The sequence below is a fragment of the Cimex lectularius genome, unplaced genomic scaffold (genome assembly GCF_000648675.2).
Source record: "Cimex lectularius strain Harlan isolate CLEC.00 unplaced genomic scaffold, Clec_2.1 scaffold31, whole genome shotgun sequence".
NCBI classification, from domain to species: Eukaryota; Metazoa; Arthropoda; class Insecta; order Hemiptera; family Cimicidae; genus Cimex; species Cimex lectularius.
The window spans coordinates 302,675-317,201 of record NW_019392645.1 but is presented as its reverse complement, the minus strand read 5'-3'; positions in this window follow the sequence as shown (position 1 = coordinate 317,201).

Genomic DNA, 14,527 nt, shown 5'->3' with positions numbered 1-14,527 from the left:
TTCCGCACTTTTCCAATTGGCGGAACCTCAACTTATATTAAATAATACAATAAAATTAATAATTAATATAAATTTTGTCAATAATTAACAATAACTGAAAAAAAATTTTTCAACCATGATGACCTAAATTTATGTACATGCAAAGCTCATTCTGACATTGAAAAATGCGTCAGATTGATTAATTAATAAAGATATATAAATGATCGTTCAATAAGATAAGACGAAAGTTATCATACTCGGAAGCATAAAATAAGGCCAACATTGACTTTTCGATAATAACCCCTAACAGCTACCAAATACCAAACTACAAAACTGGTAACAAATTTAATATTGAAAACTATGGTCCAATCAAATTATCAGAATAGTTTATACAATGCTCTCTCTCTCTCTCAGTAATCTGAAAAATAATTATTTTTTTACTTCTTCTTGTGTTAATCTATTAAATAGGTACATGATACGTGACAGAAGAAAATGCGGACCGATCTAACATTTCATTTTTTTAGTGAAAGGACGTGAGGGATTCGCTAAACACAAGATATGTTCGAAACGCTCCTCTCTCAGTCACTCACTCACTCGCTCTCTCTTTTCCTCTCTGTCTCTCTCTTCCTCTCTTTCGCTTACTCTCACTCCCTCACTTTCTCTTTCCCTCCTCTCTCACTCGCTCACTAACTCATTCACTCTCTNCTCTCTTAATCTCACCCACTCCTCCCTCACTCTTTCTCACTTTCACTCTCACTCGCTCATTCTCTCCTCTCGCTATAATTCCGTCTCTCTCTCTCTCTCTCTCTCACTCTCTCTCTCTCTCTCTCTCATTAATACTATCTTTTTCCGTATTTCTCACTCACTCACACTCTCCCTCCTTCCCTCACTCCCTCATTCACTCTCTCTCTCTCTCTCTCACTATTACCTTCTCTTTCCCTATAAATCTGTCTCTCTCTTTCATTAATACCATCTTTTTCCGTATTGCTCTCTCACTCACTCTCTCTCTCTTCCTCTCTTTCGCTTACTCTCACTCGCACACTTTCTCTTTCCCTCCTCTCTCACTCACTGATTTACTCTATATCACTCACTCTCTCTTCCTCTCTCTCTCTCTCTCTCTCTCTCTCTCTCTCACTCACTCACTCACGCTCTCTCTGGCTCTCTCTTCCTCTCTTTCGCTTACCCTCACTCCCTCACTTTCTCTTTCCCTCCTCTCTCACTCACTGATTTACTCTATATCACTCACTGTCTCTCTCTCTCTCTCTCTCTCTCTCTCTCTCTCTCTCTCTCTCTCTTAATCTCACTCACTCACGCTCTCTCTGGCTCTCTCTTCCTCTCTTTCGCTTACTCTCACTCGCACACTTTCTCTTTCCCACCTCTCTCACTCACTGATTTACTCTATATCACTCTCTCTCTCTCTCTCTTAATCTCACTCACTCACGCTCTCTCTCTCTCTCTCTCTTCCTCTCTTTCGCTTACTCTCACTCGCACACTTTCTCTTTCCCTCCTCTCTCACTCACTGATTTACTCTATATCACTCACTCTCTCTTCCTCTCTCTCTCTCTCTCTCTCTCTCTCTCTCTCACTCACTCACTCACGCTCTCTCTGGCTCTCTCTTCCTCTCTTTCGCTTACCCTCACTCCCTCACTTTCTCTTTCCCTCCTCTCTCACTCACTGATTTACTCTATATCACTCACTGTCTCTCTCTCTCTCTCTCTCTCTCTCTCTCTCTCTCTCTCTCTCTCTTAATCTCACTCACTCACGCTCTCTCTGGCTCTCTCTTCCTCTCTTTCGCTTACTCTCACTCGCACACTTTCTCTTTCCCACCTCTCTCACTCACTGATTTACTCTATATCACTCTCTCTCTCTCTCTCTTAATCTCACTCACTCACGCTCTCTCTCTCTCTCTCTCTTCCTCTCTTTCGCTTACTCTCACTCGCACACTTTCTCTTTCCCTCCTCTCTCACTCACTGATTTACTCTATATCACTCACTCTCTCTCTCTCTCTCTCTCTGTCCCTCACACTCTCCTTCCCTCTCCATCTCTCTCTCTCTCTCTCTCTCTCTCTCTCTCTCTCACCCTTATTCACTATTTCTCACTCCCTCTTTCTTTCTGTACCTATCTATCTAATCTATCTATCTATCTCTTACTGACACACTGACTTACTCCCCCCCTTCCGCGAATGATGTTTCATTTGTTACCTTTAAATTTCTGACTTATTTCATTTGTTCCAGTCCGGATTATTGAAATGTTCGGAGTATCGAAGTTCAGATTAGGGATAGACCATTGTATTTGATAAATTACACCTTCCATTTTTAACACTACAATAGATCAAAAACAAGGTCAACAATTCACATCTACAAACCTCCTGCTTTTCCAGAACTTTATTTGAAACTCCTTCGCTGAAAAGTATCTACACCCTTATACAATAACTTTTCTAAGACAATTGAATTAATCACAACAAAACAAAATTAATCATCCACATTTTTTAGTCAAATTAGCTGTTTATGGTTTCCATGGCACTCTTTTAATTTTGTTCCTGTCCAATAGAAAACAATATGTGTTAAATATTAAATGTTAAATTAAAATCATATTTTCCATTTCTTCCATCATCTGGTGTCCCGCGGGGATCACACTTAGGCCCCTTTCTATTTAACACCTTCATTAACGATATTTCCTCTGCTCTTAACGGCACACACTTTCTCCTATTCCCAGACGACCTTAACTGAATGTGACTGCGTGGTTTACAGTCCAAATTAATTATATTGAAAAACTACCCATCTATACCATTGACAAAAAAACTACCCTTATTCCATTTTACACTACCTCATTAAGTAGGGGTAAAAATGATCAAAGATCTTGGTGTTCACTTCGACCACTTTAATCACCGTATCATGCTAATAGTAAACAGAGCCAACAATTTATTGTTTTTTCTTTGTCGCAAGAACAAGGAACCACATCAACTCTCCTGTACATTTCCTTGCACTAACACCTATTTTAAACAAATAGGAAAATTCTTCAGGTGGATAGGCCGCAGCCATCCGGTAGATGGACTCTGGCTGCCTCCTGTTTAAAATAGTCAGAAAAAATAAACATGGATTCGGGCATTCAGACCTTAGGAACCATACTCACTAAATCTATACATCTGCTGGCCTATGCCTCGCACCAGAACTTAACCATGAAGAGAAGACCAAATATACGTATGTACAAAGTGGTAATAGTCCATTGAAAGATCGACTGCAAGTGGGCTCAGAGAGCCAACAGATTTATTTATCTCGATTCACAACTTAACTCCTTTAATAACATCCCCCAGGAGATCAGCTGCTATGTCCTTTCAAAATATACGAAAAGTAGCTTAATCTCCAGGAACACAAAAATTATCAGGCTCTATAAAACCCTCATCCGCCCGACGTATTCTTCTCAAACTTGGACCCCACAAGACAAACGAAAAGAATCGTTTGATTCTTCGAAAATTTTTCGTTGTCGTACAACAAAGCGTTGAATGGGGAAGAAGAACGAATAAGAAGGTGTACGATTTGTACAAAGAAGCGATAGTTATGAAGATTAAGCTGGGATGGTTATGTAAGGATGGAGAAGGAGGAATGGCCAGTAAAGATAACGGATGGACAACTGGGCACGAGCAGATAGGAAGGCCTAAGCTTAGTAGTTATACCCCTTGATTTTTAATTATAGAGAAAGTATTGTAAAGTGGTATGACCCCACGTCCGTGACCCCCTCGGGTTAAGCCATTCTGTATGACAGGAATTACTTTAGTGAGTGGGTTATGGAAAAAGCAGCAAAATTGTTTGCATTTTTTCTTCAAGTCATCGGGTGACCTGTAAATTTGCATTCTTTCAGCGGTCAATCGTGCCCTTTTGAAGTTGGAGAAAATCCGAAACCATCTGATGACGGCGAGAAGCCGAAACGCTTTTAACAGACTACAGGTTCATCAGCCTGCCCATGAAGATATCTCAGTTTGCGAACAATTTAAATTCACCAAACTTGATGACAGACCGAAAATGATCGGAAACCAAATTAAAGTCTAAACACTAGTTTTAAATATCATGATAATTCAGCCATTAACTAAAAACTGTTTTGATATACACGTCAATGAAAAGCATATTCACTTGCGTTCGGTCAAAGTAAACGAAAAACAGTATTTTATTGTTCCCTAACTCATCTAGTTTTTAAAAGAGGTTTTAAGGCCAGGTTCCAGTGTACGGATCTGGTATTGGTACGAGTAGCTCGTTGTCTTTGTTTTCACTAATTTACCCAAAAACATAAGAAAATAACTTAGAAAAACAAAAGAACAAAAGAAGAGATAATATCTTGCAGGGTGGAATTGAAAGGAAGGGAGAATGTCTCCTTTAATCCCCTAATAAGATACTTTCATTCCACAAATACCACAAACTGGAGTCCCAGGATTGGCGAAGGTTCTGTTGAAACATAATAGGAAACCCTACACAATCGCACTCTCGTCCACCCTTGACCACAAGTGGGCCCTTTTTACATTTCTTTCATTGTCTCTTTTGAATGTCATTCTTTTCCTTTTAAACGCCAGTCCTGGGAGTTCATAAGGGGCGGCAGTTTCTCTCAACGGCAGAGCGTCAAAATTGAGACTAGTTGATTTTTTTAAAACCGATATCCTGCCGGTTTAGATCGTAATTGCGAAGTAAAAGAAATATGGAAACACGAAATCTTCTACTTAATTATTTATTTAGAATTCGAGACGGTCACTAATCACTTCTACTTAACTTTCAATTAATTAAGGTTTTTAGTTGAGATAAACAAGTCAGTGACACGAGCGGGATTCGAAACCACGACCTTCGGCTAAATACGCCGCTGCTCTACTACTTGAGCTATCGTGACGGAAAATCCATTTTCCGTCGACAATCCGGTTGAAAATCGTCTCTATTTCGTGCCGTGAAAATAACGAAAGGAATATGTTTATCGCTGAAGCTTGTTACAGTCGGTCAGTTTATGGGAAATCCATTTGCTTAGCTTTAAAGTCTCCTCCAAGTCGATGTAAACAAGAGCGAATGATTCTCGATAGTTCTAGATCATTGACAATTATTTCTGAAATTCGTGGTTGCTTCCCATTCAAACATATGGGTGGTAAAATCTTCCTCTTTATTGCATAACCTACAAATTCATGGTTCATCATTGAGTATATCCATGCTGTGTAGGTGGACTGCTCCTAAGTTCTTTCCTTTAAGCCTTTGATAGTGGGCCAAAACTTATTACAGCTTATCTTCTGTTTCAATTTTGAGATCACAGGTCTTACTTATACGTATAACTTATATACTTCATTGTTTTTAAATCACACAAGGTCTGACGCATTGGACTCATCTGGCTAGGTGTTGAATGGTACTGCTTCACACTGTCACCTACTGTTTCAATATTGAGGTCATGGTGGTGGTTTTCATTCCTGACGTATGTCTACTACGTTGAACACACACTGGCCATTTACTGACTTCTCGAATCACGTTCGATAGCTTACCTCAATTCGACGTCCTTGAAGACAAGTCTCCCATTCATCTTCAATTCCTTCGTTCCCAGAAGCGAACGTTTTGGACCAATTTCGGGCAAAAGTGATACATTTGATGTGTAGGTTGAGATGGGGAGTTGGTGTCCGAGTTTATCGAAGTCACGATAGATCGAGTGGTAGAGCAGCGGCGTATTTAGCCGAAGGTCGCGGGTTCGAATCCCGCTCGTGGCACTAGCTTTTTCATTTCAACCAAAACCTTACAAAAAAAGATTAATTAAGTGAAATAATTAATTGGGCCAATAGACCGACCACTAAATATAATGGATTATTATTAATTAATTAAAAAAAAAAAAAACAACTCGACAAGTAGTCTTGTTGCTTGTGTAATTCCGTTAAATCGTTTATTAATCGCTTTTCCGTTTAGGGAACTTTTGTGATTTTAAAAAAACCTGTCCCCTGTGATCTATTGTGGATCGATTTATGTCGCATGATTCTTCATATCTCACATAACTTAAATTTAGCACCGTTGTAGCACAGCTGATGGAAAAAGTAAAAAAAAAATTGCTTGTGAGGAAGGCCATCTATAAGTCTTCCTTTTCTTCCTTTAAAAGTCTTTTACAATGGAGCGAGGACGATCCCAACTGTATTGACCATACCGGGATTTCTATCCTTCCAGAGGGTATAATAAAACCCTCAATGAGGAGAACTGAAAAGTTTAGCTCTGCTTATTTACGGCAGGTATAAAAGTTCGATTCCTGGAAAATGCTATTTTCTCCAGGCCGGCTGAAACCTTACAAAATGTGTCCCTTTAAACTTTACAGGGGACCGATCGCACAGGAACACTTCGGTTCGGCTTTGAAAATAACTTTCGGATTTGTATTTTCAAGTCTCTGGTTGTATCCGTTCGTTTCACTTGTTCAAAAAATTAAGCACTATAGTATAATAGAAGTTGAAGACGTTTATAGTCGACCGGTCTGATAAGATAGGAGAATTCTTAAAGATAACAAACACGTAATCCTGAAAAGTTCAAGTTCCCGCTTATGTTACTTTATTTGACAGGATTTATATTGTCCGGCGATATCGGCCAATTATTTTTCCACCCAGGGAAAATAAACAAGTCTTTGTTTTGATATGGAAGTATCATTCTCTCGCTAATAAGGACATTACTCACTTCTCAACTTACTCATAATTCTTTAATTGCACTATTTCGATAAGAGCTAATTATTAAGACTAATAAGAAGATTTTTTAAGATACCAAGCTCCACAATAATACAAAATTTGACATTACCAACTGTGACAACAACAGCATTGTCGAGGTTCCAAGTTCCTAGCGAAAGGGTTACAAAAAGCATCAGTAACTCTTCCTGATTTTTCTTTCACAGAAACATCAAAGATAGCACCAGTTCATTTTACGACATCGCCTTCCTTAATAAATTTGACCTTAAAAACCGCAGCACCAACATCGTGAGGCTCCAAGTACATGACCGGACTTGATTTTGATGGGAAAGGGTTATCCAAAGCTACAAGGTCCATCTCCCGGCAGATCTCGAGAAAAACCGCACGATTTACTTTCAGATCAAAGCTCGAATTAAGAGCTGAAAATAGCTGGTGGTTGGAAAAGAGATAACTGTATGACAGCGAAGATAGGCGGACCAGGTTAATCGGAATCGTTCAAGCTACAGGTTCATCATCAGATCCCATGAAGACGTCTTACAACTGAAAATATACACGAATCCTGAAAAGTTAAAGGAAGGCGTATCCAATGAACCGATCTTTGACACGTTTATTTACTTTTTTATAACGTTTTTCTCGATCTTTGGAAACTAGCGAACAAAAAAGACGTCCGACAGAAATACGTTTGCATTAATGCACGCCTTGTGTTTTTAAAAGGCCCGTATCCACGAGTAACTTGCATTAACGAGGATAACATGCGGTAGCAGCAGGTGCAGAATGACTATCTCGAATCATACGGTGTATCTGCCTGTCTGGGTTTCCTCATTTCTCGAGTTTTGTGCACTCTTCCAGTCATTCAGCATCATTACGAATCAAAATGGCCATGCAAATCTTTCCACGAAAGTTTGATTTGCATATTTTAAATCAATAAACTGAATGGATTCAATTTTTGTAATTTTTTTTGTCATATTCAAGGTGAACTTTAGAAGATTGTAACATTTGCCACAGTTGAGGAATATTTAAGTCCAAATTATTTTTGAGGTTTATGTTTTCTGTGCGTTTTCACAACGTTGGAACGAAAAATTATGACCTTTAATCCATGTTTCATAGTTATTTGACGCTAATATAGAATTTAAATATGTCTCTATCTTCAATTTTAACCATCATCCTCTTCAGACTTTCATAGAGTTTCGATTCGGGACTTAATTCAGTAACCTGAACTAACACAGTCGGCAATACAGGACTTATTTTTCTATCAAAGGGTATACTTTATTATTTAACTTTCTCGCTCCAATATTTCAACAGTGTGAGGTGATATTGCAGGTTTCGTGCCACTTGAAAGAATTGCTGTATCTTGAATTTGTTTACGAGATGGAAGGTTGGGTGCGAATATGCCATGAGGAAAACCAGCACTAATTCCTATGAAGGGAATCGCCATCGTTGATTCGGAAAAACCGTAAAAAGCTGTGCGGTATGAGATAGTAGGCGGAGGGAAGCAAGCACGGAGGGACAAATAGGTGTGTAACAAATGTCTTGGCTTTTTGGTAAGGTTATATAATAAAAAATGGCCAAATGGCACCATTTATTGCGTTTTTTGGTCGTTTCCGAACATCAAGTTTACTCCATGGTCAGGTTAGAAGCAAAAGCATTCGCTTTCTCACCTTCTCATTTGGCTCAAGAGCATTGTAAAACATTAAAAAAGTAAATACAGTAAGATAATTCGTAACAAAAAATGATCAAATGGCACAATTTACTCCGGTTTTTGGTCGTTTCCGAACATCAAGTTTACTCTGTGGTCAGGTTAGAAGCAAAAGCATTTGCTTTCTCATCGTCTGACTTGGTCCAAAAGAACTAGAAAACATTTTATTTAAAAAATAATTAAAAAGTAAATAAAATAATCCGTCACAAAAATGGCCAAATAGCTAAATTTTCTGCCGTTTGGACGTTTCCAAAAATCGAGTGACCACTTAGGTCTCTGAGGCAAAATTTGGTCTGATTTGGTCCGAAAGTCGTCGAAAAATTTTATTTAAAAAATAATTATTAAAAAATTAATTAAACAAAATAATTTGTAACAAAATATGGTCAAATGGCAAAATTTACTCCGATTCGGTCGTTTCCGAACATAATTGGTCCTCTTATCTTTGCTGTTTCAACCGTCTGATCAGAGGAGACGATCAAACTACCGGTTCACCACGAAGACCTCAATAATACTTATCACACAATTTAAAACGCATGATTAGTTTTGTCGGTGAAAATCGAAATTAAAAGAAAACCTGGAAAATATGAGGCATTTAGTTTGCCCTGACTATGAGGCCTGCAGCCAGGTAAAATAATGTCCCGTTACCGTTATTTGGGTATTAAAGCTGGTCGGTCTTCGCCTGTCTTTACCTTTTGGCCCTTTAAATTGGCCTAACAATCGAAAAACCTATTAAATTTTGAAAGGTAGTTGACCGCCGATTGCTAAATTCGAAACGCCTGGGATCTTTTTCCGTTTCAAGGTGGAATATTTCAAAAAGTCAGGAATTAATTTAAATCTCACTTTGTTCCAATATGCGTCCGTCATAGGGAGAGTGTAGGATTGCCACATGAGAATCGTGCTTGAACACGGCAGCGAGTATCTCTCCAGACCTGACCCCATCTGACTTTCACGTTTTCTTAGCAATGGACAATCATATGCGCAATCGGGACAGTGCCACACAACACCTAGTCCAACGCGTCAAGCCACACGACTGCTTGTGCAGTGATGAAAGTGTGATTTAAGAACGAAGAAGTATATAAGTTATACGTATAAGTAAGACCTCCACTATGATCTCAAAATTGAAACAGAAGATAAACTATCCATAAAGCCGTTTTGGCCCACTATCAAAGGAGTAAAAGTAATAACTTAGGAGCAGTCCACCTACACAACATGGGTGGGTATATTCAATGCTGACTCCCATTTGAGGGTTATGCAATAAGGAGGAAGAAACTACCACCCAACCATATTTTTGAATGTGATCACGAGGACCTGAGAAAAAGAATTTCAGAAATAGTTGTCAATGATCTCGAGAATCATTCGCTCTAGTTTACATCGACTTGGGGGAGACGTTAAAGTTAAGTAAATGGGTTTCTTATAAACTGACCGACTGTTTACAAGCTTCAGAGTCTAAACAGTAAGACCAGGAGGTTTGAATGAGAATGTCCCATTGACGCGCAAACCATTTAGCAAGAAAGGTGCTTTATGTGCCATAAACTGCTACGTGGTCAAACCATCACCTCATAAACCAACTCAAGCAAACTGCAACGAGTATGTCTTCCTCTAGCCCAGAAACAGCCCTCATACACAAGGTATGATTTTCCTCGCGATACCATACAATGAAGCTTTGGGAAGTCCTCCGATTCTCCAGACTGGTCCCATCTGACTTTCACCTTTACTTAGCAATGGACGATCATCCATAATCATACGTAATCGGGAGTTCAATAATCTCCAAAACCTGAAAAATGAGCTGAAAGGATTTTGTTAAGTACCGGGACCCATGCTTTTAAAAAAAGAGCATAACTGGGCTAGGAGTTGGAAGAAGTAGATGCCGTTGGGGACTATCTTACTGAATATGACAATTATTAAACCCTTTAAACCCGAACTTTTTTAAAGCCTAAATGAAGCCTAATTGAGAGTGCAACTCTTTGGCTCCATATAGAGAGCTTGTAGGAATCCGGCAGGAGAAAGATGCTTGAGCACGGCAGCGAGAATCTGGGCTCCCCTGTCTGATTTTTAGAGGAATCAGGACTGTTTTACAGTATACAGTAATAGATACCTCGTCACCACATTGAGACTGTATTTAATAGCGTGAATGTATACAACCATATACAATATGTATACAAACATATAAAAATTGGGACAGGTTTCTGGGGCTTTAAAGATAAGGGAAAGTAATAACTTTAACAAAGTTATCCCTTATTTTTGGTTTTAATCGTTAAGTATTTCAACGCTGCAGAACCAAAAAATGAAGTGGTACGAACATTTTTCGAAAAGGTGTTTTATAAATTGATCCATAAACAATGAAAATAAAGGCTATATTGAACACAGGAGCGTTGAGTTTACTTTCATATTTCGAATTTCTCTCTCTTCTTATATCATTTTCGTTATTTTTTGGATTAATAATACGACGATGGATGTATATAAATATTTATATTTTAATTTTAGGTTCAGTACTGCTAAATTAGAGTTTGATGTTTGTGAATGTGCTAGGATAGGAAATGTTCCCATTAAACCTCAGGTATTCTTGGCATCATTGTTTTGACCTCAGTGTTCCTTTTCTAGTTCTATTTCCAATTTAGCGAGAGGTATCAGTACCCTCATTGCTTTACTCACTGCGTCCCGTGTAGAGGTTGAATAAAAACTCTCTCGACTTGTTTGGCACGTCCTGTGCCAAACCTTCCACTTCATCGGTTTCTCTCATCGAGCCGGGTTCGTAGATGAAGCCATATTCTCGCCGTGGGCCCGTTCAAAGTAATCAAGGGGTTTTCTGACCATTTTTTACATACACCGGCATGTGTTTTGGTGTCGACTTTTTTTCAACACGCTCAGACACGGCCATTTTTCAAGTATCTCTCTGCTCAAAAGTACAAAGCATAGTTACCACCAGTTACCACCTATAAAACACTTTATTACTTTACCATTAAAACATTTTTTAAGCAGTTAAGCAATCATACGATTACATTTTCAAGTTCACCAGCCCTATCGAAAGTTACTTGCTTAAGCTATTAACAACTTTTACAAGTCTATAAAAGCTTTTTTCAAATAAAAATTATAAATCAAGTATCAAGTTACTCAAAAGTTGAAACACTTTCAAAATTATAGGAAAATGTAAGGAGGACCTAACATGTCAAATTGTACGAAAAAAACTATATTGAAAGTAGGCATTGTCTTTCAGATTTTTCATTTTTCGTGTTACTTCAACCCTTTCACAACTTTATTCCATGAAGTTCAATGTATCTCATAAAATGTTAATCCTACTGAAAATCTAATAACACCAAATAAAATATCATTAAAAACCTTATGAAGTTAATTTATTTTTATGGTAACCTTAAGTAAACAAAATAAAAAATCACTTAGAAGATAAATTATTATTTAAAGATCGTGAGATGCTGTCTTGTGTGATGTAGGTTTACAAAAACATTTTCTTTGTCGTGCCAACGTTCCGGTCTTTATTGAGATCACCTTCAGGGCCTGGGATTCATAAACATCGTTTAAATTATTTGGAATTCGTGAGATGATGTCTTGTGTGATGTAGGTTTAGAAAAACATTTTCTTTATCGTGCCAACGTTTCGATTTTTATTTAGATCATCTCCAATGCCTGGGATTTATAAACATTTTTTAAACTTTACAAATACATGTAGGATGTGAAAAAATGAAATCATACAATGCTGGAAAATTTTAGATTTAAAAAAATGAATTTATACAATGTTAGAAAATTTTAGATTAAAAAAATGAATTTATGCAATGCTATAAAATTTAGAAAATTTTAGATAAAAAAATTAATTTATACAATGCTATAATAATCTAAAATTTAACCTTCGTGACTTCGATCCACCGCTCGTAACACTGACTTTTTATCTCAACTAAAAACCTTAATTAATTGAAAGATATTGATTGGTCAAGGGGACCACGAAAACTAGTGAATTTAATGATTTAAAATGAAGTATACTTCACTAAAGCTCTCCGTGGCCATTTCATTTGTCGCCGAGAATCAAATAGATTACACGACATTTGAAAAATGGCAAAAGGGAGGGAAAATTCAAAAGGTGGGGTTGAGATGGATGAGACAAAGAAAATGTTTTTCTAAACCTACATCACACAAGACAGCATCTCACGAATTCCAAATAATTTAAACGATGTTTATGAATCCGAGCCCCTGAAGGTGATCTCAATAAAGACTGGAACGTTGGCACGACAAAGAAAATGTTTTTGTAAACTTACCCCATACCAGACCGCATCTCACGATCTTTAAATAATAATTTATCTTCTAAGTGATTTTGTCTTGAGGAATGCGTGCCTGACGTCGTTTCCTGACAAATTTCACTGCTGCCACGCTTTTTGTTCTTCGTTATGTTCAATATTGTACCAAAGATTGTTTTTTGTTTGGATTGCATTACTTTCATTATGTATTTGGCATTACAATTTTTAAAATCTTTAGTCTAATTTTTTTAACCGTTTAACTAATAGGTATTTTAAACTTCAGAAACTTGTGAATGTTTATATTGTGGGTGATTTTGTATTTTGCAAAAATTTTGACATACATTTCGAAATGTTTACCTCTAATTGTTTACCTCTAAATCTCATGTTTTCTGACATCTACATCACACCCGACCGCATCTCACGATATCTGACTAACTAAGTCTACCTCTAATTCGAACCGCATATACAAGATAAGGATACAGGTATAAACATTACAGCTGTATCTTTATCTTATTGTGCAATTGCAATTATTAAACAGGTGGAAAGGAAAAACAAGTTTGCGTGTGTGTTGCTTCGTGATAACGCATTACCATTAACGACATTTTTCTTGAGATTTTTTTAAAATACTCTTCAAAACCAGGTGAACTCAAAAGGTGTGTGGCTCCTGAGCGTGATCCCGATTTCACGCCGTGCTGCATCCACATGAGCATAAATTAACTCAAATTAACATTGATTTTTGTTCGGGTCGAGTAGGCCGAGAGGCAATTTTACAATTCATGAACTCCCGGTTCCTTTTCAGCGCCTGCATACTATCGGGGGTCACGGCATGAGGCCTGGTGTAAGGACATCCGCCTGCGTGGTCAAAACACACATATGCCTTCGGTAAAATCTACCTTTATGATCTTAATCATTTTACTATTAGAGCGTAATTATTGGATCCTAAGTTTAATTTCATTCGACCCGGAGAAAATTGTCCTGGATCTTCGGTCAATAAGAAAGAGGTACTGACTCGCCTTCCAGATTGCAACCCTGCATAAGGTTATTTCATTCTTTTATTTTAGTCTTAATAAATTATCTCTCTTGACCGGTACGTTCTTTCTTTCATCTGGGAACTTCAGAAAGAATAATTCTTCATGGAAATTTTTAAGTCATGTTTACAGTTCAATATGAAGTCGTGCCTTTTTCACTTCCGAGATAATGTTCGAATGTCTTCAGTTATCTTCAATTTGCTCCGGGGCTCTGAAGCGCCATATGCTGGGGGGTCGGGGTTTGGTCATGAAGCATCACCTGCTTGTAGCACCTAACCAAACCGACTACCCACAGCCCCGAGCAAACAATTTTGCAGCGCTTTACTGTTTGTTTAATCGCCGATCAATATAAACACGAAGGTGTAAACAGTGTCGACAGCTTTCTAATAGGAAATAACAATCTCGGATTTTGCATTCGATCTAAAAAACTCATTACAACTTCAATCAACAAATTCACGTTAAAATGAAAAAAGAAACTGAAGCTTTTCTAGGAGACAAATCTGAGGTTTTTGAGTTTTTCTTACAACTTTTCTATAGGCATTTTGCGTTTTTACAATAGATCCATTTGATATTTGAATCAATAAAATTCAGTACTTTTTCGAATCTTACTCTCAACTCAGATTGCTTGGCTGTCTCAAATATTGGAATTCGCCAATGTTCGTACGTCTTGTCACATAAGCTAAGCCTCAAATTTCGTTTAGTAATCTGTAAAAGCACAACTATAAATAGATATTCATTGAAGAATTGTGAGAGTTCTTCTTGAGGTATGCGGCGATCAACCTGTTACCTCGGTCGATTCCAATCATACTGGTCCGCCTATTTTCGCTATGTCTGGTTTTGTATTTTTACAATTTTCAGTTAAGTTGTCAATTATTTTACAAGTTTTATGGTTTAACAACACTATAAAACAAATGTTAAAT